The sequence below is a fragment of the Eptesicus fuscus genome, chromosome 4 (assembly GCF_027574615.1).
Source record: "Eptesicus fuscus isolate TK198812 chromosome 4, DD_ASM_mEF_20220401, whole genome shotgun sequence".
Taxonomy (NCBI): Eukaryota; Metazoa; Chordata; class Mammalia; order Chiroptera; family Vespertilionidae; genus Eptesicus; species Eptesicus fuscus.
In genome coordinates this window covers 42,062,696-42,090,189 of record NC_072476.1, presented here as the reverse complement: position 1 = coordinate 42,090,189, position 27,494 = coordinate 42,062,696, and the positions used below count along the sequence as shown (strand labels likewise).

At 42.6% G+C, this 27,494-nt stretch overlaps 1 protein-coding gene across 5 annotated transcripts in view; it reads left to right on the top strand.

The window, feature by feature from the left end:
- The window catches only part of TNFAIP8 (TNF alpha induced protein 8), a 110,607-nt gene that overhangs the window by 77,949 nt on the left and 5,164 nt on the right, over positions 1-27,494 (top strand). The gene's annotated exons all lie outside the window — the stretch shown is intronic.

The window sequence follows — 27,494 nt, the reverse complement described above, 5'->3', positions numbered from 1 at the left end:
ACCACGTTTCGTGTGTTACGATTATTAGTTTTCTTTACCTTTGCCTCCATTTCATTATGAGCTTTTTGACAGCAAGATTTATATTATTTTTTCCAAATCTCTGGTGCTTGACCTTGGGCCTCTCGTATAGGAGGGCCTAATAAAGCATTATCAAATTAATTTATTTATTTAAAAGATCATAAGATCTGATGAAACTTTTAGAGTAAGAAGTCATCTAACCTCACTTTATAAGAATAGTGCCCTTCAGACCTAGAGGACAAACCCATTTAGGGTGTCCCCACTATAATACATTTAATGGCAGAGACAAAACAAGCATGCGCCTTTGATCTCTGGGGTCAAGGGCCAGAGTGGCTTGCTGGCATCTCCAATTGCCTTGAAGGCTGAAGAAACAATTGTGAAACTAAAATGTATTAAGCTCTTCCATCTGCCAGACATGGTGCTAAGGATATGATTGTGTATATTATCTCATTTAATACTTACATAATAACGCTTTGTGTTAATTACACATAACAATTAAGGAAACTGAGGTTCAGAGAGGTTAAAAATGGGGCCTAAAACTACAAAGCTATGAAAGTGGAATCAGGAGTAGAGCAAAGGCCGACTGAACATAAAGCCTGAGGTGCTTCTGTGATGTCCAGAAGCCGCCCTCCCCTCCGCAGGTAGCTTGGCACTCAGGAGGGTGCTCTCTGTGGCCCTGTGGCCCAGTTTGAGAAGCCAGGAGTGGAGAGACCAGGTATCTTGGAGGGGAAAGAGAATAGCCAGGACCCTGCCTCTTTCTCTACTGCTCAGGGCACAGACAGGGAGTCTGGAGTGCACCCTTCAGACCAAGGAGCCCAGCAGGACTGGCTAGGAGGTGCCTGGAGCCTGCTGCAGAGAGGGACCGGAGCACCTGTGGGACAAGAGGGACCTCACTTCCTGGGGCAGTGGCCAGCTTGAGACAGAGAGTGTAGACTTCCCTGGTCACTGGCGTGAAACAAGGTTCAATTAATGTGTGTGTTACTTTATCACAACTGGGTGACTTTGCAGCATCCACGGAGTTTCAAGTTTCTTTAGAATCTGGAAGGTGTATACATACACCAGTGCATGATTCTCAGCACAGTTGTGTTCCACTCAGTTGATTCATCCTATCTCCTAATAATACACTAATTGGTGGGAACTATGGACAGGCATTTGCACTCTCAATTGTAGCCCCACTCAGTTTCACCATCTTTTAGCAGGCTGCTATGTTCTCAGTGCTTCTGCAGAAGTTTCTCTGGGCTCCTGGTTACCTTGAGTCCGTCTCACCAGAGTCTGCCGTAACTGGGTCCCCAATTCCCTCGTGGGTTTTCCGGAAGCCCGTTTTGATCAATCAGCTTGCCATTCAAATGATTAAGGTCAGTCAAGTGCCAGGAAAGAGGTATGCCTGAAGGTTACCCCCCCACCCAAGCCCATTGTGCCAACAGGCTGGCTTGCAGAACCTTCCAGGGACCTCATGTTCAGCATCCCCCAACCTGCTAGGGCTTATGGCTCTCCAAGGGGCACAGAAAGTAGAGACTTCCACTAGAAAGAGTGGGACCAATACAAGGCAGGATATAGAGAAGTTCAGTTGTTCCATGGTGGTGACTTAGGGATGTCCTCTTCGGTCATCAAACACCCCAGTGGTATTATAGAAGCTGCCACACCATGTGGTGTCCTCACTGTTTTAACCTCACATGGGGTGGCAGCTTCTATAATAGCACCGCTGCTAAGCATCACTGTACGTCTTCTCTCCTTCCCCACCCCTTGTATTGCAGAGGGAATGGAGAGGACAGCGGGTGATGTGGTGGTTCGGCTCTGATGAAATGCATGGCACTTGGCGCTGCTGACCTTGATGTCATGTATACTATAAAGCAGGCGTCCTCAAACTACGGCCCGCGGGCCACATGCAGGTGTTTTTGCCGTTTTGTTTTTTTACTTCAAAATAAGATATGTGCAGTGTGCATAGGAATTTGTTCATAGTTTTTTTTTTAAACTATAGTCCGGCCCTCCAACGGTCTGAGGGACAGTGAACTGGCCCCCTGTTTAAAAAGCTTGAGAACCCCTGCTATCAAGGGTGCAGCCTAGCTCAAAACACTGGACTTCGATGTGATTATGTTTCCTTTTATGTGGACATTAGGCTTGGAGTGAGGTGTGCTGACAGGGGCTAAAAGTGGACAATCCAGTTAGAGATGTGTGCCCTGCTGTCTCCTCAACAGTGGGTGTCACGAGTAACCTGGTACTGCCTGACACCCCCGCTCTGTAAGCTTATGTATATTTGGGCCTTCTCTTCCTCACTTCTGAAGTTTTCATCAGATTGACTATGCATCACACCTTCTTGGCCCCTAATTAGGATGCCAGGGAACAGTCAGGATCATGTGGATGATTAAATTCCCTGCTCCTGGCTGTTTACCAGGAAGTAGCCAAAAAGTGGGCAGGTGAAAGAGGGCCAGAAAACCTCAGGACCCAGTGAGTTCATTTCAGAATAATGCGGGGTCGCTGGGTTTGCTACAACCCGTTTGTCAACATTTCTGTCTGTGTGGAAAAGATGGCAACCACGTCAGAAACAGTGAGATCGGCATGGTGTACACCTCTCCTCATTTAGTGGAGTGTGCCTACAACATAGCATTGACTGAATTATTTTTAAAAAATCAAATCAGTGTATATATCTGTAAGATTTAAGGAAGATCTGCAGTGAGAAGACTTTTATAATAAAAATGACTCTCTAACAACACAAGTAGAATCACCATGTTTAGAGTTCAAAGCAATGTTGCAGGTCCTTTGTCTCACCTCTTCACTTTAGAGAAAAGGAGCTGAGGCCCAGAGAAGTGGTGTCTAGGCCCTTTCTAACCCCCTTGTGCCTGTTGGGCAAACAAGAAATTTTGCAAATGTAGGTCTTGGCATCCTGGATTTTTGCGTGAGGTCTTGAAGCAGGACAGATCTGCTTGTATAGGCATCTCTCACTACCTTTTGGGGGAACTTTAATGGAATGGTCGACACTTGAAGATTTCCCATTTCACTTCTCCTGCGTGTACCCGAGGAGAGGAAAAGATGAAGCCTTGTGAAATCAACCTCAGCTCTGCACACAGTGCCTATGAGATCCCTGGTTTTGAAAGTGGTAGACCGAGTGAGAGGCAATTACACAGTGAGCTCACTTGTTTTCATTCCTTTGGGAGCATCATTCAGGAAAATTAGCCTTTGAGGGTGCTGGCTGGGCAGGGGCTGTCTTGCTGGGTGAGAAGGTGTGCGTGTGTGTGGGTGGGAAGGGAGTCAGCATTCAGACACCGGACATGCCGTTGCAGGAGCAGATGGGTGTCACACACACACACACACACACACACACACACACGCACACATGCAGCACCTCAGGCCTGGTGTGTTCTGGGAATCAAATTGCATTCTCTTTCAGGAAATGGCTGTGGGGCTGCAGCCCACTGCTCCCCCAGCCGCAGACCAAGATATTTGAAACAGTAAAAACAATTGCTTAAAACTTGTTTAAAAGGCTGAAGAACCCTAAAGCAAAGTGAGAGCTGGAGTGAGTGCTGAGCAGGCAGTCAATGGCTGAGGGCGTGCTGGTCTGGGACTGGGTACGACTGCGAAGCCTGTGCTCCTAGGCTGGTACCTCGTGGTATTTATGGTTTTAAAGTTGTACGGGCATTTGTGTTTGTGTAAGTGGTGGTACTGTGGACTCACATTGCAGTGCACTTTTAGTGACAAATAAGATTTAATTTTATAAATAACGATGAGCAAAGTTGCTTCCAAGGAAATGGTGAGGCAAAGAGGCCACGAAACACAATGCCCCCAAGGACCACAATAGCTTTCGGCTCCTGAAGCCTTAAGGCCTTTTTTGCCTAAGTCAGGGTTGACTCCCCAAAAGAGAATAAACAACTCATGACTTTACCTTCCAAGTTGACAGGCCATCTGTGCTTGCTGCCAGCTCACCTGGCCCAGGTGTGTGTTATCACATGGCCCACTCAGCTAGGCTGAGCCGGGGACCAGAGGCTTCCCCAGAAATGCAGGCTGTTCTGCTTGCGGTGGACAGGTCAGTGTTTACTTCCAGGGGGCAGCCTCTTGCCCTAAATCACTGCCACCTTCCCTGAGCCGCAGATACTCACAGCAACAAAAGACTGAGCTTGGGGAAGCAGAGGTGTGTGTGTGTGTGTGTGTGTGTGTGTGTGTGTGTGTGTATGGAGGGCCTTGCCCTCCAAGAACTTATGGTTCAGGCCATCACATACCGCACATGGGCATTCATAGGACAGAATACACGATGGGGAGCTCAGGATGAGAACAGCACAGAGGATGGGGCAGCAGACCCTGTGAGAATCTAGGGGAGGGAGTGTTCATCAAAAGTCATGATGGGCAGTATTGAGGGGTTAGAGGGGCTAGCGGGCTTCAGCTTGGCCCTGTAGGCAAGGGGAGAGTGAAGGAAGGACGCTTAGAGCATTGTGGAGTGGGGGGTTCATAGAGGGCACTGGTGAGCCACATTGCAGTGGTCCATGGGGCCAGACTCGGCTGCCCACAGGGACACTGCGGGTAAGAGACCGGCACTGGGGGTCAGGCGAGCTGGCCTCCTTGGTTGTCTGTGCAACCTTCAGTGGCTGATTAGTCTCTATGAGCTTCAGGTTTCTGGTTAGAAAAATGCAGGCTTTCATATTAGACTACAGCATGCCTCAGATGCCTTCTAGGAGGGACGCAGGTGCTGAGCTGGAAGAGGGCAGATGCAAAGCAGTGTTTTCGGGATACCAAGCCCCCAAGGGCCCTCGGTTGGTCTGGAAGAAAAGACTGAGCCTGGGTCAAAGGAGCCTGGGCAGTCAAGTGTGGGAATATCCAGTCATCATGGGGGAGGTGATTCTCCTTATGTGATCTCCGAGGGAGTGACCGACGAGAGAGAAGGAGTTAGCCTCTGAGAACACCCACTTCTACAAGGGAAAGAGGTATAGGGAACAGAAATGGGGGAGCTCAAGCGGTAGGAAGAAAACCAGAAGGAACAGGGGCTTTGGAAGCCAGGAGGAGGAGAGCCCCGGGGAGGCGTGGTCAGCCACGTCTAAAGAGAGGTTCCCTGGAAGATTGCTTCTCTTAGGGCCTCAGTAGAAGCTGAGAGCCTGGGTTTGAAGAGCTCGTCTGCTAAGAGCTGAGAACACATCTCAAGTATTCAGTCAATGTTTAGTGGGAACGAGGGAGGCCTGTGGGGCCCTGGAGATGACTGCCCCGCTGTGAGCACCTGCCCCATCTCCTGAGGGAGGGAGACCTTCGTGTCTCCACTGGCCTTCATGTCCCAGTTGCCAGCAGATTCCTTTCTGATCTCCCCTGTCATCTCCAACCCCTCCCTGTGGCATCACACAAAATCAGCTCTGTGCCTGAGGGTGACAAGCTGAGGTAGGAGAAAATTTAATCCAGCTCTTCATCCTGCGAAGCTTTGGCCCGCCTGAGAAATAGAGAATTTTTCTCCCCTCCCTTTCGCCTTCACTTTCTCTCCCCCATGTTTTTCCTAGCTGTGACAGGAACACCTGTTTAGGAAAACCGCTGATGCTTCAGCCAGGAATGTCCTAGATTTGACACACCGTGGACTGCAAGGGCTTTACTCTTCTATGTGTTAAATAGGACTTGGGCCACGCCCAAATTGAGCCATTAAGTTGAGCCATTCTGAGGTGCTAAGCAATTGTCACGCCAATGGAAATATGCTAGGTGGCTCCTCCCTTGTGAGAACCAATGAGATAATGCTTGTGTCAGTGATTAGAGAGCTTCACTCAACACTGTATAAAGAAGGAGGTTTATCATCACACCCAAGATCAAACCCACCCGTGGCCTGCCTACGATATTTACCCAATTAAGAGGTACTTATTTCACCCTGACTGGTATGGCTCAGTGGATAGAGCCTCGGCCTGCAGACTGAAGGGTCCTGGGTTCGATTCTGGCCAAGGGCATATGCCTGAGTTGTGGGCATATGAGGGTCGTGCAGGTCTGTGTGGTTCCCAGAGTAGGACACAGACTTGGAGCTGTGAACTAGTGCTGTGTGCAGGGCAGGGGAGCACTCCAATTCTCAGGCGGGTTCATGCAGACCCATAAACAAGGACGTGACACCCAGGAATGCCGCTGCTGAATTTCCAACTCTCAGTTGGGGCCAGTCAGAAGCCAGGGCTGTGTGGTGTTGGCTTGGATTTCTAGTGACTGTCCTACTGGGTTATAAAAATGATTTCCTCAAATAGCTTGCAAACCGATGATGCATTAGAAAAGCAGTAATGCCAGCCTGCGGCTGTCATTTCAAAGCCTTCAGCTGGGTCGTGCCATCCATTTTCCGGAAGGCCGGTGGAACTTTCAGTGAATGGCTCTTGAAGGAGTAGAGAGCCCTCACCCCCTCCTGTGAAGCTGAACCTCACTTCTCGGGGGTTCACTCATTAACAAGCCTGACGGTAAGCAGGCTCACTGAAGAAATGCAGGCTGAGGCCTTTTATGGGGAGGGCTGGTTTAAATTAGTTGGCTCACTCGACCCTACCTCTGACTTGATGATCAAGCTGATAACCTTAGAGAACGGGAGCGATTACTGGTTGTTGCTATCTATCCCAGCATGCTTTGAGGTCGCCCTCTGTGCATGTGGTTAAGTCATGGGGAGGGGAGGTGTTCTTGTTGCTCTCAGCAGTGGAAGTCAGCTGGCTTGTTTGAACACGTATAAGGGTTAATCAGGTAAATTATAATGCTCTTGGGAGAGGCGGCGGGGCTGAAGCCTGACACAGCCCTCAGGGTTTCTCAGGAAAGGGTCATTCTTAAAATCCTTAATTGAGTTCCTTTCTTTCCAAAGATGGATTCTTATGGTGTTAGACCAGTTGATTAGACCAGGTAATAAAGTTTACATTCCTGATGTATATTTTAATCCTCTGCATATTTGTTTCTTTTAAACTCTCAGAAGGCCCTTCCTTTAAAATATAATTGGACCAAGTGAAAAGAAAAGAGGAGTAAGTTGATTTTGTTGACATTCTACAGTCTTCAGGCCCTTTTGTAAATGAAGATATGGAATGTCAATTGGACTATCTAATTGTGGAGGGTGGGAATGAGAGAGCTGTTATATTTGGTAGTGGTGTTCTAGAATATCACAGAGAATACCAGCAAATTGTCTCTTAAAGTAACATTGTCTGTTGTTTTCTAAACCACCCCCCACTATCCATCTGTATTCCATGAAATAGTCAAACCTGTTTTCATTGTATATCTTAAGTTAGCCAGATTTTTTTTTTCAATGTTTGATGCTGTTTTTTAGTCCATGAATGACTCAATTGATTAAATGTAGGCAGCTACTAAACTTGGCAGTTTGTTGCCTTCATCATGCCTCTGGACAGGAAGTGTTCAGTATAGATATGACTAACCAGTTTCCAGGCTTAAAAATAAAGTAAGTGGGGGATTTCTGGACAGAATAGGTCTTTGTCACTCACTTCAACATGTCTGATAAGTGTGAAGCTCAAAGCCAACCACTTTGGTTTCTCATTTTTTCCAGGCCATCACTTCACCTGAAATTTTCTGTTATACAAATTGAAACTTATTTTATGCTGTTGTTTTTTTTAATGGAATAATAGGGTATTTTGAATAGTCATGAGAGTCAGCTAGAGTCAGTATTCTCTCCTTATTGCCTCTTTTATGCTTAGCTCCATTTATTTGTTTTTATTATTATTTATTTATTTAATTTTTTTTTTTTGCTCCTTTTAAATCATCTCCCTCCTGAGGTAGATAAAGGGGAAATAATCTTCCCTTGCCTGTGTAGCACCTTAAACATGTACTGTGTGACTTGACTTCTTAAATCTAAGCTCCACTAGAAGTAGCATTTCCCACCCACCCCCAAAAGTTAGTTCCAGTCAATCTAGTGATTCTTAGATAATTTTTTGTCAGGTAGCCCTTTACCAACCCAGGAAGAATTATATGATTTTGACAGATACCAAATGTTTTCGGCATCTTGTTGCCTGTAGCTATTGTTTCTGGATGATAAAGATAATTTCATATTTTCTTGCCTGCTTCCTAAAAAGTGTAATTTTCTCTGCCTTAGTAAAAATGTTCTTCCCCCTGTCTTTCTTATTCTAAGCAGCTTTTTTTATGTGTGGGGGGGAGGGTCTTAGGGATTTAAGAAGTCTTAACACCACATTTTGTGGAAGTGCTAAAGTTGACACAGCATTTATTAGATGAGAATATCTCTAACAACAGTAAAAAAGGGTTTCCCTTTCTAAATCTTAAACTCTGTGCAAGTGTTAGTCTCTGAGCTTTTATTTTATTTTTTCAAATGTGGAATTGTGCCATGGGATGATAATTTAAAATACAAAATGCATGCAAATATTTTTAGTTTGGGTTAGGGTAAAGTTATTACTGATTTTTTGGAACAACTAGACTTCCTTTGCCAAATTTATAAAGAACAGGATTGGTTGCTATACTTGGTTTGAACGTGACCTTGGCTCTGAAATGCTTGTTCTTCTGTGCTGCTCATGGTCCCCTCCTGTTTTCAAGACCCAGGCAGAACAGAATAGAATAGGCTCTGCAGTGCATTGGGTTAGAGCTTGATAAAAATCTGGTCTTTTGAAAATACAGGAATCCTGTGCCCCGAATACCCTCTGCCTGTTCCAGCAGGATGCTGCCATGGGAAAGAGAGAACTGCTTAAACAAGCCAGATTTTCGTGAATGAAACGATTCCCTGATCTAAAATGTTAATCTCCTCTACCTTTGCAGTGATCAAGACTCTTGTAGGTTTTATGATGATGGGCACATTGTAGGGAAACAGAAAATGCTTCATAGCCAACGAAGTGTGAGGATAGACATATGATCTAGAGGGTTAAATATTTTATAGAATTCAAGTCTTTGCTGTTTTCATGAGATTCGTGGATCATCCAAAGATTGATTGATGATGATCCATCATCTGGCCTGGCTGTCTGTTTTTTAGGTACAGGAGGGCAGTGTACACACTAGGTGGTTGTACCATCCATGGTGCCAGCAGTCAGCTAAAACTAAAATCATGATGGACATTCAGAATATACTGTGCATATGGGGGGCATTTCAGAAGGCCCAGTAGGACCTTCTTGCTCATTCCTTTGGAGGCCGTCTGGGTGATATTCAATCTCCTAGCCAGTGTTGTTGTTGTTTTTTTAATATATTTTTATTGATTTCAGAAAGGAAGGGAGAGGAAGAGAGAGATAGAAACATCCATGATGAGAGAGAATCATTGATTGGTTGCCTTCTGCATGCCCTACATTGGAGATTGAGCCCACAATGTGGGCATGTGCCCTGACGGTCGAACCATGACCTCCTGGTTCATAGGTTGATGCTCAACCACTGAGCCACGCTGGCTAGGCTCCTAGCCAGTGTTTTGAATCACAGTAGTTAGGCCTAAGCTCAGCATAGACCCATGGAAAGGTTTTAACCAGACCAGGTCTGTCCATGGAGAGCTGTCTTTTAAATTTGGGTCAGACTGGCTTTATTATGAAAACACTTCTAGTACATCTTGTGGAGCAATGGGAAAAGGAGTGTTTTAGGTGTGACCCTTGTGTTTGAAATACTTGCTTTTTTCTCTACTAGTTTTTTTGTTTGTTTTCCCACAAAAGCATCTCTCTGTTTCAATTCATTGGAATTGTACATCTTCCTGGGTTCGAGCCATTGGGGCATGGATCAACCCAAAGAAGTTAATTGCCATTAAGTCTAGTTTAAAATAAAAAGCAATTTTTAGGAGTAAGATTAGAGAAAAGAAAGCTGTTACTTGATTTGGAGACAGAGATACAGTGGATAAATTCAAATCTAAAACTCTTTAGGCTGAGTAAAGGAGGCCTATACACCCCATGTAATGCTTTTAACAACTAAAATCCCAGCATTCATTTGTTAGTTTATACCTAGAAGATGAGAAATGGTCTTTATCGGACTTCGACAGCAAAATGAAGGCCTCAACCCTCTTTAACCACGAACATACATGCCCTGAAGTTCAATCAAATATTGGGTGACAACGTCAGCTCCTGGTCAAAATGATCTCAACTGTGAAAAGAAAATCTTGCCTCTAAGACCAGAAGGGCCCAGTGTGTTGGCCTTTCTCAGCTTGGGCCACCGTTTTGCATGGAGCCCAGAGACAAAGGAATAGCTGTTACTAAGACCTCTGCTGACCCAACACCAGCCTCCAGCCAGAGTTCTAGGCATCTTTTCAGCTATCCCTAACGATTCAAAAATATATATGTTAAAATGTCTCGGATTCTTCACCCTCCATCAGAATGCAATGAGCCATAAGTCAGCTCAAGAAAAGATGACCCAACTCCTGACCCCTTGATACTTTATTAGATGCCATTAAAACCTTGGAGAGCTGGGATATTGTTAAGGCCTACATTTGGAAGCTGGTCTCTTAATCCAAGAATTCTTCAGTTTCCTTTTTTGTGTGCCTGTATCTAAGATTGTGCTATTTTGTGATAATACCAACGTAATGGAAGAAAAATGATGTGAGACATTTGCTATTCAAGAATTTAATTCCTTTTGATGTTGGCTAGGGTCTCAACATTCATTTCAACACAGTTTCTAAATTTTGGCTGGGGTAGTATGGTATAAGTATGGTATATGGTTTTATTTAATTCTGTAGGATGTAGTGAAAAAAGATTCCATTTTTATTCATCAACAGGGGAAATATGGCAGAATTCTTTCTGGGTATTTGCTGTTGACTGTGCCCTGCATTGGAATGTGGGTGGAGTTCCGGCATTTGTGTATTTGTATGTTTCAGGGAAATGAAGGTACAGAGAAGCACTTGTCCGTTGCCTATATAAAGACTAACTGTACAGCTGACAGCTTAAAAATACTGTATGAGACGACATTTCATGTCCAACAGTAGCATCTGTTTCCTTCATTCCAGCATCAGCAAATGGCATTAATGATGGATCATGCTGAAAATGGAAGAGGATAAACCCTTCTTTTTGGCACATCCATTAACTCCTCTCACCATCCTTTTCAAAGCAGAAGTAGACTGAATGGCATAAATAGAAAATTAACAAGAGTTTAGTTCAAGGGGAGGGGGGACTGTTCCTTTAGGGTAGATTTAATTTTCAGATTTAGAAACTGACTCAAATCATACGTTCTAAAAACTTGATTTTTCTTAAGCGTGTATTACTTATACATTGGTTTGCATTTTAGAGAGAAATTCCATACTCTTTTTCTAAGGTATCTTCTGCCTTTTGCAGCAATGAGAACATTCAAAATCATATGAAGAAGAAAATTTCAATAAAGTGGGTTGTCTTTATCCTAGAAATATTGTTTTAACCGAGGTTCTATTATTTAGCAAGAACTTAATATAAAATGTCCACTACAGGTCATTAGTAATATTTCTCAGGAACAAAGATATGTCCATAAATCGTACTAATCATTTGACTCAGTAAAATTATATTCATGGCCTTATGAAATGAGCATCATAGAACCGTGTATTTAGATCTTATAAGGCCACCAGTCTTTCAGAAAATGAGTCTAGATACTTTAAAAGGACCATCATAAATCACCTCCTAATCTGTATATATAAACACATAATATGCAAATTAGCCAGGCATCACGATAGCTCAGGAGGAGCTGCATGCGCAGGTGGGTGGAAGGGGACTTCGTGCTGCCCCCAGCCCCAGCAGAAACACACCAGGGGTGTGGGCGCAGCTCAAAGCACACCCCCGATGGGTGGCGGCAGCAGCTGGAGTGAAGCTGCCCCTGTCCCAGATGCCTGGCGGCTGCTGGAGCAAAGCAGCCCAGGTCCTGGGTGCTGGAGGGAAGCCGGTGCCGGCAGCCAGGGGAAGGAAGGCCTATTCTTGCACGAATCTTCATGCATAGGGCCTCTAGTGTTTTATAAAAATGTTAATTAATACTGTTCTTATTCACTTACGGAGATCTGTGTCCTATGTCTCTTGACCAAATTGACCCTGATAGTATGAACTGATTCTTCCTAGGCATAATGACATTTGGATTTATCATAGAAAGTACTCAGATCCTCTGTCCACCCCAGAAACAGAACCCAGACACTGTGACACACACCACCCCCCCCCCCTTCCCAGCCTGCTAGGCACACTTACTTCCCTTTAAAACAAAAACTGTCCTAAACAGGGTAGCTCTTACTTAGCACACCAAGGATGACTCCCCAGTAGTAATTATTGTTGCTGTTATATCCATTGCTGTATAATACCCCCAAATCTAAGAAAGAGCAAAGAGATTCAGATACTTATCCCTGTGCCTTTTACCATATTGATCACTGTATCTACTATTCAAGAACTACTAGGACATGTTTCAGTTCGTTTAGAAACTGGTTTGGAATTTTTAAAAGTCGCTTCAAAACTCCTCACCAGGGAAATCAAGACAGGTGTGCACCCGGAATCTGAGCAGGTGTAAGGTAGTGTGGAGCCTCCACCCGAGAAGGGCGTGCAGTGTGGAGACCCGGCTCTGCCCTTGCGGAGTTCTCATTCTGGAGGAGATGGCAGACAAGAAAGTAAGGACGGACATGCAAGGGGAGCGCCGCATGGCTTAGAGAGGTTCAGGAAGGGCTGTGGCGGAGATACTGGAGGTAAAACTGTTGAGATGGATGGCACTGGCAGGAAGCTTTGGAAAGCAGGGGTATGCGGTACGTGGGGCATGTACCATTGGTGGTGGTACAGTAAACAATTCTAGGAGGCCCCGGGCCTAATGTTAAATCACCTGAAATCACATAACTAGATTAGTCCCTTTTTGGTTCCTTTGGAATGCTTTGTATCATTCGCAAAGAATGCCTGTGTTTGCGGCTGAATGGCTTTCGCCACCTTATTCAGACTGACTCACCGTTTGTGCCATGCAGGTAGACGTGGGGCAAGGCCTTTGGCAGGCAACAATATCTGACTAGAAAGAAATAGTATTGGGCATTTTTTTTTTCTCATTGAATTGATTTTAATCATTTAAAAAATTTTTAATGATTTTTATTATGATATAGTTAGGGGAGTAGTATCAGTTTCCATTCACATACAGTATCTAGTTTCCTTTTAAAATGAACTTATTTTTTAATAAAAATATATTAAGTGAACATAGGAAAATAAAATATAGGTAGTGAGTAGACAACAAAGGCAAGTAAGTCATGAGAGTGGTACAGAAAGGACAAGGAATTAGGATGTTGCTCAGGTAGATAGAGGGTGGCTTTTTGGGTAGAGAGAGATTTCAGCAAAGATCCCGGGGTAGAAAATGCAAAGCATTTTGAGGGAAAGGTAAATTAAGAAGTTGGCTCAGTAGTTGAGCATCGACCTATGAACTAGGAGGTCACGGTTCAATTCCCAGGTTTCGGGCTTGATCCCCAGTGAGGAGCATGCAGGAGGCAGCTGATCAGTGATTCTCTCGAATCATTGATGTTTCAATCTCTCTTCCCCTTTCCCTTCCTTTCTGAAATTAATAAAAATATATTTTTTAAAAATAGAAGAAGTAGAAGTTGGCAGAAGCCAAGAGATCTGCTGGAGAGTCAGAGGTGGGAAGCGGTCTGGCTTGCCTTGATCGGCAGCCAGGGGAACAGAGGGAGGGCCTTAGCCTATGGAGTCACACCCAAGGCTCTCTGAGAAGTGATTCAGAATGTTCGAGCCCCTGATCTCTGATCGCGTAAGGCAAGGGTGGCTAACGCATATGCCTTGGGTAGTTTTCTGGCCGCTATAGGCATGTTGCCAGGTGGTATATTGGGAGGGCCATCTCTCCCCGCCATCCCCTCCAGTGTTGCCAGGTCATTTTTCTAGAAAAGCTGGAAATGTGAATTTTTATCTCACCGCTCCCAACTTTTACACACACACACACACACACACACACACACACAAGTATTATGAGGCTCCCTTTTTGAGGTGATAAGAATGTTCTGAAGTTCGATGGTGGTGATGCATGACATTGTGCATATAATACAAATTATTGAAGTGTACACTTTTTAAATGGTTACAATGGTGAATACTATGTTATATGAATTTTATCTAAATTTAAAACAGAAAAAACGTTACTGAGGCCCAACAAAACGCATTACCAGCCAAAAGTTCGTCAGCTCTGTTTTAGGTGGAGGAAGTACTGCTTGTAATTTTGATAATCCCAACATAAAGCACCTTTCACAGGGGAGCCGGGGACCCGGGGGAGTAAATGGGGGTCACATTGTGACCCTGAATTAACCTTTGGGCCTCTGTGGTCCGCATGGCTTCTTCCATCTCCAAAAGTAGGACTGGTGATAGAAATGCTGAGAGGTGGAATGGTGGCTTTAATTCATTCTGGAATGCTGAATGAGTGGGTGAAAATACAAAGCTACTAAAAGGTGGGGGCTGCCACAGTGGTTTAGAGAAGTGATTTATTTTGTTGCTATTTGGCAACTAGTCGTTAAATTGATCCGTTATGTTATTTGCCAAAGTTTACTTTACCCAAATATCTACCATTAGGGAAGTAATCCGTCTCCAAGACAGCAAGTTAATATATTTAGGGAGACGTTTTTTAGTTCTTACAAGAGAATGACTATAATGGTCTTTTTAGTTATTTTCTTTAACTGAAAAATGAGTTTAATATATCATGTATGTGTCATCAACACCAAAGGGTTACAATTATTTTAACAAACTATTTGTCTTTATGGTTCTTGGAGACGTCCTTATTTTTTTATTCTAAATTTAATTTGTTAGCCAATTTCAATGACTTTTACATTATATCCCAACTTAATCTTTAACTTTTTCTTTCTTAACAAGCTAGCAAAGAAAGGCAGAATTTATGCCTTTTTAAGTTTCCAATTTTTATTAATTAATTCTTTAAAATATGCCCTTTTTTGCCCTGGACATTAGGTCAGTTGGTTAGAGAGCATCATCCTGATACACCAAGGTTGCAGGTTTAATCCCTGTTGTGGGCACATACAGGAATCAACCAGTGAATGCATAAATAAGTGAAACAGCAAATTGATGTTTCACTCTCTCTCCCTCTCTCCCACTCTCCCCATTCTTCTCTCTCACAAATCAATTAAAAAAAAATAAACATGCCCTTTTTAATCTTAAAAAAGCAACATCTATTTTAGGAACAAAATTATCTTATTATTTCTTCAGAGTATGGGTTATACAGTAATTCTTCCCAATTCCAAATGTTATCAAGATAAGATTTTTTTGATGCCTATCTTTAGTTATGAATTGACTCATTTAGAATATACATTTTCCAAAGGATTACATTGGAATATTCATAGCTTAGGTAAGAGTATTTGAGATACGATAATTAATAGTAATGTAGTTTATAGTATCTTATTTTGCTTGTGTTTTATAAAAATTATAACTCATTCCCCATGCCTCTACCCCCTTATCTTTCTGCATCCTCAAAAGGACCTGTGAATATTTTTAAACCAGCGGATAAAGATTAATTGAACATTCATTATGGAAAGAAAGAAAGAATAAATTGTAATCTGTCCCAAGGAGTTTACTTTCAGGGAAAATGGAAACAAATAAATATGTTATCAAGCAGTTTGCAGTAAGAGTTAGAGAGAGGACAAAACATTTCTGACTGATTAGTCAATAAAGGCTTCACTGAAGGACTATGAGGGAATGGGTAGGATTTCACCCAACATGGCTCTCCCTTTTCCCCTTAACATCCCTGCTGAAATGTCTTCTTTTCAGAAAGGCCTTCCTCCCCTACTCTGGATAAAATAGCAAAGCCCCGCCCCTGCCATCCTCTTTTACTCTTACACACACACACACACACACACACACACACACACACACACACACACACACACACACACCTAATTTTTTTTTTTTTTTAGCTCCTACCACTACTTGACTTTTTTTTTTTTTACATGTTTGTTTATGTTTTAGATCTTCCTCTGCTAGAATCTGGGTTTCTTGAGAGCAGGCACTTTGTCTGGCATCCAGTAGGTGCTCAGTAAAAATGTGTCGAGTGAATGAATTAATGACTGGGGAAGGCGTGTCTGCTAAAAGTCTGTTTACTGGGTAGAACTCCCACTGGTATGGGAAAACCAAGTTCAGCTTTCTCCCAGGATCTTTATAAAATGGGCACATGTAGAAATAAGGTGCCCAAATGTAGCTTCCTGAACTCTGTGGCCTAATAACAAGTGGTATAAAAACAAATCATTATTACTCTTAACCTTCCCACCGCTTACCCCAACAAAAACCCTCCTCAGAATCTCCCTGGCTAAACAATTTAAATTATTTCTAAAATTTGTAGGACTCACACATGTCCTTGGTTTTCCGAAATACAGCTACACTGATGGGCGGAATTGCTAATTCCTAACTAGCCAGTAGGAGCTCTGTAGATCGGCTCTGAAATATAGCCCCACTTAATTTCTGTAAGGAAGGAGCTGCCCACACCAATGCCTGCAGAGCCAGGAAAGGAACATCCATGTGTGAAGATGGCAGGGAGGGCTTGTGGTGAACTGCAGAGGGCAGGCTCCCTCTAACGGGGGCAGCCACAGTGTACCTCGAGGCAGTCATTGCCGTGTGGCAATGGAGGACCATTTGGCCAGATATTGGAATGTTTCAAAGAAAATCAGAAACACAGATGTTGAGGTTCAATTTCCCAATTTTCTATCAACAACCACTAATTCTAAGAACAGTGTAACGCTGGGCAGGCCAAATAATGCGGTGTCCTGGTCACAACCTCTGCAAGGTAACCCGATCTTAACAAAACAGAGCTACCTGAGCATTAGGGGCCAGGAGGAAAGGCTAGAAAGGCGCAGAAGCCACTTCACAGAGAAGGGCCTCGTTGGGAGTACCCAGCGGGGAGAGGCACTGCTCCAGTGGCGCCGAGGCGTTTTCCAGGACGTAGCCTAAAGTTTCAGAGATTCTGTGTATTGTGATACTTGGACTGAGATTGTTCACTTTAAAGCCCAGCGGATCCCATTAACCATTCCCTTACCTTTAAGGGGACCTGGTCTCTAGGACGTTGACATGGCTCTAAAAATGCATGACTAGCTTAACATGTGAATACAGTTGTTGGGGAAAGGTTTTGACAAGAATGTTGGGAGGCTGTGCCAAGATGCATATTTGAGAAATGCCCAAACTGAGGCCAAGAGGCTACTGCTCCCAAAATATTCAAACAGATGGGTTTGGGATATTTGCATGGGTGATTCCAGAAGACTCGCAGTAGCGATGGAGTTAGCTAAATATGGTCAATTCTCCACACAAAAGTGGCTGGTTATTCTGTATGTTTTGCCAAAGGGCAGGGGAGAAGCAGTAGACAAAAAAGGAAAAGGCATGTCTTTTATCTAACTTACGCTCCTTTAAAACAAAGAGTATTTTACATCCCACATGTAAGGCTATACTTTTGTTCATGGAATAGAAGTTCATTTGTTAAGCTCTAGATATATGGAATTGAATTGACTTCCCGGCACAATCTTCATGAATTGCTGTAAAAAAAATATCGCGGAGAACATATATGCACAACCCACAGATACAGACAACAGGGTGGTGGTGGCCAGAGAGAAGGGGCGTGGGACCTGGGTGGAGGTGGCAAGAGGCGGGGTGGGGAATGGGGACATTTGTAATAGTGTCAACAATAAAAATAAAGTTAAAAATACATTGTGATGGGTTTCATGGAGGCAAATTAGAGAACGGGGATTTATTCACTCCAGGCTAGCTGGAGTACATGTTAAACACTTTGAAGAATACAGAGCTGAATGGACATGGTACCTTAGTTGTCAAAAATCATAATCAAGTAAGATACAATAGGAATTTAACTCTCCCACATGGCAGAAAAGGCATCTTAAAAGGAGAGATTTATTCCTCTTTGGATCTGGAGAAATCATTCAGCCATGGGTTTGGAAAAGCATCTTGGAAAAGGTGGCATTTAAACTGAACCTTACAGGATGAGCAGGCCTTTCTCAGGCAGATGGAGGAAGAGGGAGAGGGTAGGAACACAGCTTATCTTTAGTGTCTGTTCTGTGATGTGTGAGACCTGTGAGCCTTCTTTTTTGGGTTCAAGGAGTTGCTTTATCTTGGGGAGCAGACAGACTCTAAGAAGTGGGATTCTGCAGCCGGCTGAGCAGCATTGTGGCATTGGATAGAAAATTCATGAACAGTGAACACTGTCTTCATCTCACTTTCCTTACTGAGCGGCCATGTAGGCAGCAATGGCCTTAGCTCTGCCGCTAATTCCATGCCCTCGACAAGGCACTTGATTCCTGAGCCTCAGGTCTCTCACCTGGCTCCCACAGGGTTAGGTAATAAGAGGACCAAACTAGAATGAACACTTTCACACAAGTGAAAATATTTTGCAAACTGTAGAGTTCTACACAAATGTCAGCTGTAATTTTGTTGTCTGGTTGCCCTTGTTCTGTGGCCGGTAGCCACCTGATGAGACCAGAAAGGGTATGTTGACTGCCCAGGCCACTTTTAGGGGCTGGCTCAGTAACCAAACTGCCCTTCAGCTGGGTTTTAAAATCTGTTATTGGTTTTCTAAACACCACGTGGGTATAAATATTCATCAGAGGCTAGGGCCTCTGGCAGGCCTGGGGAACCGAGGAGCGGAGAAACAGAAATCATGGAGTGTGTGTAGAGGATTTTCACCTTCATTCTGGGATAAGATTGGATCCTATCAGCAGTGAAGAGTCTGCATGTCCTCGAGAAAATATGTGCGTAAACACAGCTTAGTTGAAAAGTCTTTAAGGAAATCATAACATATTGGAACAGCATAATTAGTAAGGAAGGGTTCACTTAATTAAAAAAAGAAAAAGCATAGTTTACTGAAGTCAGTTTTGTATAACCGCTTATAGGATATTTTTATTTAATTTGAAGCCTAGCAATAGTTTAAACTTTGTTAAAGTAGCATGTAAAAGAGACTAACTTTTCTATTCTCTTGGATACATTATTAAAATTCTTGGAGGCTTTAGTATAATAAGTTATGTTCTGAAAGCATTTTCTCTGGATTCTGTGCAGAAGCTCGCATCTATTATTTTAGTGAAAAAATTTTGAGAGGGAATCAAATCTGTTCCTAGTCTACTCACAGCATGCCTTCATGACCAAAGTGTACTCAAAAGCATAGTCTATTTGAAAATTTAAAGTACAGTCTTCTAAAAGTACACCTCAGAGCTGGGGTCCTCCAGCTTCATTATACAACTGAACCACATAGGTCGCTTCTTACAAATGCAGCTTCTTAAGCTGCAGTCTTGGGGATTCTGATTCAGTGGGTCTGGCAACCTGTGTTTCTAGGAGGCCTCCAGGCCCTTCTGATGCAGGTGGCCCATGTCACCAGAATGCCACTCCAGATACCTGTTCTGTCCGTCCTCTCCCTACAAATACCCTCAGGAAAATCAAGTGCCTTTGTAATGAATTTTCATGGGCCTTGATAACCTTATACATAATTTATGAGTTTTTCTAAAAGCCATAGGACCCACATGCATCCTTGGGTACGTGCCACACAGATACACGGCTGAACAGAATTCTTAGTCCCTAACCAGCCAGGAAGAATTCTATAGGTCAGCTCTGAAATGCAATCTCATTTATTTCTAAGGCAGAATCTTTTTTTCCTTCAAGGTAGATCTCTTGGGTCAATCTCCTTTTGTCAAATCTTGCCTCCCTGTATCACTCCATGTAGCAAATTAATGTTCCCTCTCTTTGCTACCATTGCATCTTGCGTTCTGCATGGCTATGTGCCCCCCACTCCCTCCCTGTGTTACACAGATGTCTGGAGATAAGGGATAGTGTTATTTATCTTTGAAACTACAGTACCTGATACATACTCAGCAGAAGTTTTGTTGAATGATTCATGTCTTTAGGTTAATGTACTCTCTAATCCCCTCACTCCTATTCCACAAGACATGACCACAAGACTGTGTCATCCCAAAGCAGCAGAACTTCTACAATATCTACCTTAATGATGACAGCAGTATTAATGACAATAATAATAGTTTCTAAAAATCGACCCAGTTATTTTTAAATCTGGCACTATCCTAAGCACTGCATATGAATTATTTTAATTTAATTCTCATGAAAACCTTAGGTATCTCCATTTGCACATGAGGAAACTGAGGCACAGAGAAGTTAGGTAGTTTGCCACAGGGATACGGGCACTTAGTGGGAGAGCTGAGCTTCTGACCCTAACAGTGTGACTCTAGATAGCCTGGGTTCACAATGCCCCTTTGCCTAGCTTTGCCCGACTGCCTGTCTTGCCCTCCCCTGTGTGCATGAGATGGTTGTGAATCCATTCCAGAGGAATAGCAAGGGCCTAAGTCAGTTGGTTACTGATCTTATTCCAGAAATTTGGTGCATGGGTCCTCGGTGGAAAACTTGGGTAAGTAAAGTTAAAATGTTTCTTTACTGCCCGGTACTTAAGACCTTTAATATTATTAGTGCATTTTGTCCACCTCAAAGGGGACCTTAGTATATATACACTGTTTCCCAAACTTATGTAACTAGAGAGAATCCCCCCCACCCTCCACCATAACCTCTTAACTTCCTTTAAAAAACAACAACAGAAACTCAACTTCTTGAAGAACTAGTTTTTGTTGTTAATGTTGGGGGAAATGCTAGCTAGTGCTCCTGTGGGGTTCCCAAGAAATTTCTCAGGTCCTAAAAATTTGGGTAATACTTTTGACCCTTTCTTATTTAGCCTGAGTGTCTTTAGTGCTTAAGTACTTAAGTAGAGTCCTTAGTAACTACATACATTTACCTGGGATAGTTACAGATCTGCTGTCACCGTCTAATTGCTAATAGTGCTCTTTTCAAAGGTACCCCATTTAAAGGATAAGCTCTATGATTGCCCTAATCATAGCACTTATATCCACCCCCCACACACACACATTAAATAAAGACCTGTGTTTCACACTCACTTCCTTCTCATCGCTTGTTGAAGGACTGCCATTGCTATTGCACGGGTGGGAACAAAGATAATATAGCCAGGTGCCTCTAGCAATCATCACTTTATGTTGGAGTCATGCATGGAATTATGGACACTTCCAGTTTATAGTCTCTCATCAATCAAAGTTGTATTTTTTTAAGAACTGCAAGCCTTTAATACTTACTGCTCAGTACCTATTCATAGTTACCCTTATCAATGCACAGAAAAAAAACAGACTCTGAAAGGGTACCAAAATTCTAAGAACAGTGTTGCCCCCTGGAAGCAGGGGTTGGGGTCAGAACTATACAGTGGGTGGTAAGGCTGAAACAGAGACTTTTCGCTTTATATATTTACATTCTGCCCTTTGAATAACATATGCATATTTTTGTATTTTAAATTATATTTTAAAATGTTTTAAAACTGCTCTGGAAAAACAGACTATTTCAAGCCCAGCTGGGTTGATTTACCTTATGGAATCCATTTCCTCCTCAGGGAGATGTGATTTCTGGCTTTTCTTTTCTTTTATTTCACTTGACTTAGTTGAATATTATTGTCTTCCTATACCGTCAAGAGGAAGCTGCTTTCTTAAGCTTGTGTAGTATAATGAAATTCTTTTTTTAAAATTTATTTTAGAGAGAGATGAGAGAAAAACTTCGATTGGTTGTTTCACTTTGTTATGCATCCATTGGTTACTTTTTGTATGTGCCCTAACCGGGGATCGAACCCACAACCTGGAGTATCAGGACAACACTCTAACGAACAGAGCTACCTATTCAGGGCAATATAATGAAATTCTTAAGAGAAAAGCTTGCAGTTGGACATATCAGAGTTCAAGTTCATCTCATCTACTTAATGACCTTTGGCCTTGAGAAATAACTTAATTTCTCAGGGCATCAGTTACCTTATATATAAAATGAGGATAATAATAACTTCTCGGTTGGGGTGATTATGAAGCTCCAATAAGATAACTACAAATTCTGGGCAGTTCTGGGGATAATGTAGTAAAAGTTCAAAATATGTTATCTAGCCATGGGCTCTCATGACTGAACATCTCCCATTCTGACTTTGGGTAGCCACAGAATTCATTTCTATTCTTGTAACCTCTGTCCTAATATTTCCCAGACTGACCTTCCCTGGGGTCCAACAATACCACTTCATATCACCAATTTTTTTCCAATCCTGTTATTAGTGAACCTGGAGGCAGCAGGGATTTCTTGTGAGAGCTTATGCCATGCAGAAAGCAATCAAAGCATCATAAGATTTCTAGAGCACTGACAGAAAAGGAGAAGAGATGGGGTCTATTATGAAGTCAAAGGAATTGAGACTCAGAAAGTGACATTTTTCAATTTCAAATCATTCCAAAACTAAGCCATTGGAATAAGAGACACAAAGTCATGGAGAAATTCTAGAATTAAAGCAACAAAAGTAGTCTGAGATTACTCAGGGAGAGGCTTCATAGTGTTTTCTTTAGGGCATAATTTCTCTTGTCCACAAATTTGAAAAATAGGGAATAAACGGAGAAATGAGTCAAAAGAACACAGTGTGTGCAAGTATTTGGTGTGAGTCCCTGCTCCTCCATTGCAAGTGATAGTAAGGGAGCAAAACCCATGTGCATTGGCCATGAGCCTAGCACATTGCTGGATGCTTTCAGATTTGCACCTCATTAAATCTCACTTAAGCTGAAATGATGCTCCACTTAGCAGATGAGAAAACTGAGATTCAAAGAAATTAAATTGCACCCAAGTTTGCAACCCAGGACCTCTGACCTTAAGCCTTGTATTTCCATCCTCGCTGTTCTCTCTTGGCTTCCTGCCCTGCATTTGGGTTCCCGGGAGGCTTCAGAAACGCTGGGTGAGATAATGTGACTGGAGTGATCTTGTTGGCTGCTGTGGATTTTCACTTCAACTTTATCTTTGGCTCATTTCCTTTACATCTTGCTTCTGTTGTGCAGTTTTGCATGGATGTTGACACTGTTTCTCCTCCTGTCTTTTGTGTAGTAGCCTTTAGTTCTGTTCTCCAATTTTCTCTGGACAAAATAACCTTACACTACCTATCACAGTCCCTGTACTACTGACTCTATTACTAACAAGAGATTCAACACCTTTAAAAAAGGGAAATTTCCTGATAGTTTTAATATGTATTAGATTTTTTTAATGTCATCATGGAAGAGGAAATACAGCTCCTTGATAACTGAACTAACTGAACTGTGTGAGGTCTCTTTTCACACAGCCATCTGGCATTTTGCATTTCCCAGCTCCATATTACTTCCAGAAGGAGTTGAATAATTTTGACCAAATGTGATTCAGTACAAAAGACCATCAGGATATGTTTGAAGTTGACTGTGTTGAGTTATTTTATTTATTTATTTTTTTATTGATTGATTTGATAGGAAGGGAGAGAGCGAGAGAGAAACATTGATTTGTTGTTTCACTTATTTATGCATTCATTGGTTGTTTCTTGTATGTGCCCTGACTGGGGATTGAACCTACAGCCTTGACATATCAGGACAATGCTCTAACCAATTGAGCTACCAGTCCAGGGACTAATTTGTTGAGTTCTTTAAACAGATCTGTGGAGAAGATTTTGTGCCAGGCATTGTGTGAGACATGTCCTATATGGTCCATGCCTATTTATCTTTGGAACAATTCCAAGAATTGGAGATCATTATTCTCATATTAGAGATGGGGAAACAGAGTCTCAGTGATATCCCTGAGCAGTATGGCAGTATGAGGAACCATTAGATACAGGATATTTGGACTTTTATAAGTAAACTCTTCTTTTCCAGGGACCTGGGGGAATTAGTTGCCACAGGAAATGTGTACTAGAAGACAAGCTTATACTGTACTTGTTTTTCTTTAAAGTTAATATGTGTTAACGGGTATGTTTTTAAGAAGGTAAACTCATGACTCTTATACAATAAAAAATGTGCATGTCAAGGGTATTACTTGCCTCATTAATTAATGATGAATCAGTCAACTCTTATGGTAGGTTCAAAGGAGAAGTCCAATTGCAACACAGACAAACAAGAAAAGGAGAAATCAGTTGCCCCTCTGCTGGGGTTCTTGTTCCGGCATTAAGAAGGGTTCAGCAATCTGGAGAAAGGCTGTGTCTAACTTAAGTAAGAGTCTAGAGACGAAAGATAATTTTGAAGGGCATTGGGGGTCAGAGGAGCCTGGCTGAAGAAAACAAGTTTTTTTTTCATCTCAGGACCCCTTGCTTTTTATTAACACAAATTGTCCTAAGGCAAGGTGGAGACATACACTTCAAAAGGTAGGGTTTGTACAGAAGCATTGTCAGATTGGGGAATAGCCTACAGCTGTTCAGGTGTTTGTCCAGTAGGAGGCAATAACATGTAGATTAAGATGCCCTGAGCTGTCTAGCAGCAAACAATCAATTTAATGCATTCTTTTCAGGTTTGGGGAAAAGCCTTTAGCCATTCCCAACAGGCGATAACATATGTGACTCAGCCCTTGTTGAGTCCCCAAGTTCCAACAACCTTTGGATGAAAGTCTTGCAATTATGACATACTGAAACTGGCTTCCAGCACCCCTCCACTAGACATGTGTGTCTCTATGGACAAGAGGCATTTGCAATACTATCAGTTTTCTGCAACTCAAAGTTGTCAAATAACAAAATAAAGAACAATAAAAAGACTCTGGAAGGGGGTGCATTACAAGTTCTAATATCCCATTGAAAAGCCACCCAGTGATTTTTTTTTCTTTATTGGCCCATTTTAAAGTCACCACTTTCCCCTTATATTTGTCATTTTTTTTAAAAGTTTTTATTGATTTCAGAGAGGAAGGGAGAGAGAGAGAGAGAGATAGAAACACCAATGATGAGAGAGAATCATTGACTGGCTATCTCCTGCAGGCCCCACACTGGGGATCAAGCCTGCCACCTGAGCATGTGCCCTGACCAGGAATCGAACCGTGACCTCCTAGTTCATAGGTCAACGCTCAACCACAGAGCCACACCAGCCGGACTATATTTGTCTTTTTAATTATGTTGCCTTTTTAAGTGAGCATGTACTTTTTGGAAGTGGTAGGTAACACACAGAGTGAATGACAGAACTTGTCACTGTAATGATGCATACCATTGGTTTTTAACCACGTGGGGTCAGGAAAATTCATACACACCAAAATGTGTGTTCAATATCAGGTTAAGGATCCCAGATGTATTAATTATTTCAAGACCATGTTCTTTTGTGTTAGGGCCTCATCTGTGTGACCTAAGGCCAGCTGTCTTTTCTCTCTGGCTAAGGTTGCCTCCAGCTGGCTGCCTTGGTCGGAGATCTGACCCTTCCAGGGGCAGCCTCCTCACAGTTGGAATCTCTGCTGCTTATGCTGAGTGTGGTCCTCCACCCCCACCCCTGCACTCTCCTTCTCTCTTTGTTTGCTGTTTCTTCTCTGTCCTGTTGAATTTCCACTTTGGGATTTGTTGGTGTGAAGGCTCTCCAGCCATTCCGACTATCCCTTACTTCTCCGGAGCATTTCCAAATCCCAGTGTAGGCAGGTCAACTCTCAGCCTGTTGACTTCTTGTGACAGTGTTTACGGGTGCTTATGGCCACTTGCTGCTCCCCAAACTGTCTTTTTTGTTAAGCCCCATTTAGATTTGGAGTTACTCAGAGGCAAGAGAAATAAGATTTTAGGTATCTGTTTAAAGAACTTTTATTAACAGACTACAACAGCCAGACACGCTCTCTAACTTCTTCATCCTTTCTAATGCTGGGCCCACTTGATCAAAGTTTAACGAGGCAAGAATTAGCAGTGGCATAAATGTGTATCTGTCATCACTATTTAAAAACTCCAGGTATAACAAGTTTGATGGGTGAAGAAATTATGTATTTGCTGGTGAGGTTGTAAAGAAGTGACTTGAGTGCCTCACTGTATTAGCAATTTCTGAGTTGGGGTAAGGTTATGGGGAATTTTTGTTAATTTCATAAAACTAATTTCTCATTAGTTAATGCTGTGAAAATGTGTGTTGTTTTTTTTTTAAACTTCTGAGTACTTTGTAAAATATATACAGGGGTCAGTATATTTTTACCATTAATGTTTATCTCCAGATTTATAACTGTTGATGTTGAAGCCAGGATTCCCTGAATATCAATTTGCTTTTCAGCAAACTTTGCTAAAATGGACTAAATGATTAAGCCAAGAAAGGAGCTACCAAGGATGGGGGAGGGGCAGTAAGATAAGTAGGTGCAAAATAGCACTTACAGTTGTTTCTGTAAAATACTCTTAAGTAGTTTTAACATAGTAATAATCCTTTGTTTACCTTTAACATATGACTTCATTTTTCATTAGTCAACAATGTACATGTATATTTTAAAGCACAAGTGAGTTCATCCTAATAGGTAAAGCATTGAGTCAATACTTCCAGCACTTTCTCCTTGAGAACATCTATCCACATCTTGGTCGCGCCCCAGGGCATACCTTTTGTCCATCCCCCTCTGTTACATGCTTAATCACAGATCCAATCAGAAGTAGAACTTTCCTCTACTGTATCTCCGTCAGAACCACTGAGTATTTGAATTGTTGTCCTCTGCTGTGTAACAAATCTTCCCTCTTGAAGAGAGCTGATTGATGACTATAAGAGAAACCACCCTCTGGTCTGCTCTTAAGGGGAAGGAAACCACATTGTTAGCTAGATAAAACAAATATCTGTTTCATTACCCTTTAAAGCAAACAAACAAAAACTCCCAGTATATATTTAAAACTCTAATTTTGCAGCTCAGCATGTTTTCATGGAGAAGTATTTAAGTATAGTGAAGAGGGGAGAAATGGCTTCTGCTTCTTTCAGCAGCGCCACGTACCAGGCGCCCTTTTAGGCCCCGGGATGACACAGTGAGCAAGACACAGTCTCTGCTCTCAAAAAGCTTAGATTCTGCCCTGGCCAGTTTTGCTCAGTGGTTAGTGTTGGCCCGCAGACCAAAGAGCCATGGGCTTCCTGGTCAAGGGCACATATCTCAGTTGTGGGTTCGATCCCCAGCCCCCGGCAAGAGGCAACCAGTCGATGGTGTGTATCTCTCATGTTGATGTTTCTCCCTTCCACTCTCTCTACAAATCAATGGAAAAATATCCCTGGGTGAGGATTTTAAAAAATACTTAAATTCTGGTAAGGAGAGGCAGACATTAAAAATTTAGGCAAATGAGAATTTCAGGAACAAGAAAGTGTGATGGTTAGCAAATAATTTAAGGGAAGCATCATTTTCTAATTTACATTTTTAAAAACCCTGGCTACTTTGTGGGAAGAGATTGGAAAGGGGCATAAACTAGACTAATCTGTGTGGAGATGGTGGGAAGTGGATAGAATTTAGAGAATCGAGGCAGGTAGCATAGAAAGAACTTGATAATGGACTGGGTAGGGAACGGATAGTATGGTGGGTGACTCCCAGGACTTTGACTTGAGCAAATGGATGGAAGGGATGCTATTAATTAGGATGGTAATAGAGTGGAGGAGTACTTTGGGGGCAGGAGGAAACCAAGGATTCGGTTTGGGACATGGTACATTTGAGATGCCTGCCAAATAGCCAAGGAAAGGAAAAACCTTGAATGCATTTGCAAAATGAATTCAGAAAAGAGGTCAGGGCTGAGTTATGACTGTGGGTGTCATTGGCACATGGAAGCATCTGAAGCCACGGGAGTGGATGAGGTCACACAGGAGTGAGGGTAGAGCGAAGCAGAAAAACGGTCCAGGACTAGCCCTGAGATACACCAGGCCTTTATAGGACCTGGTGGAGGATGTG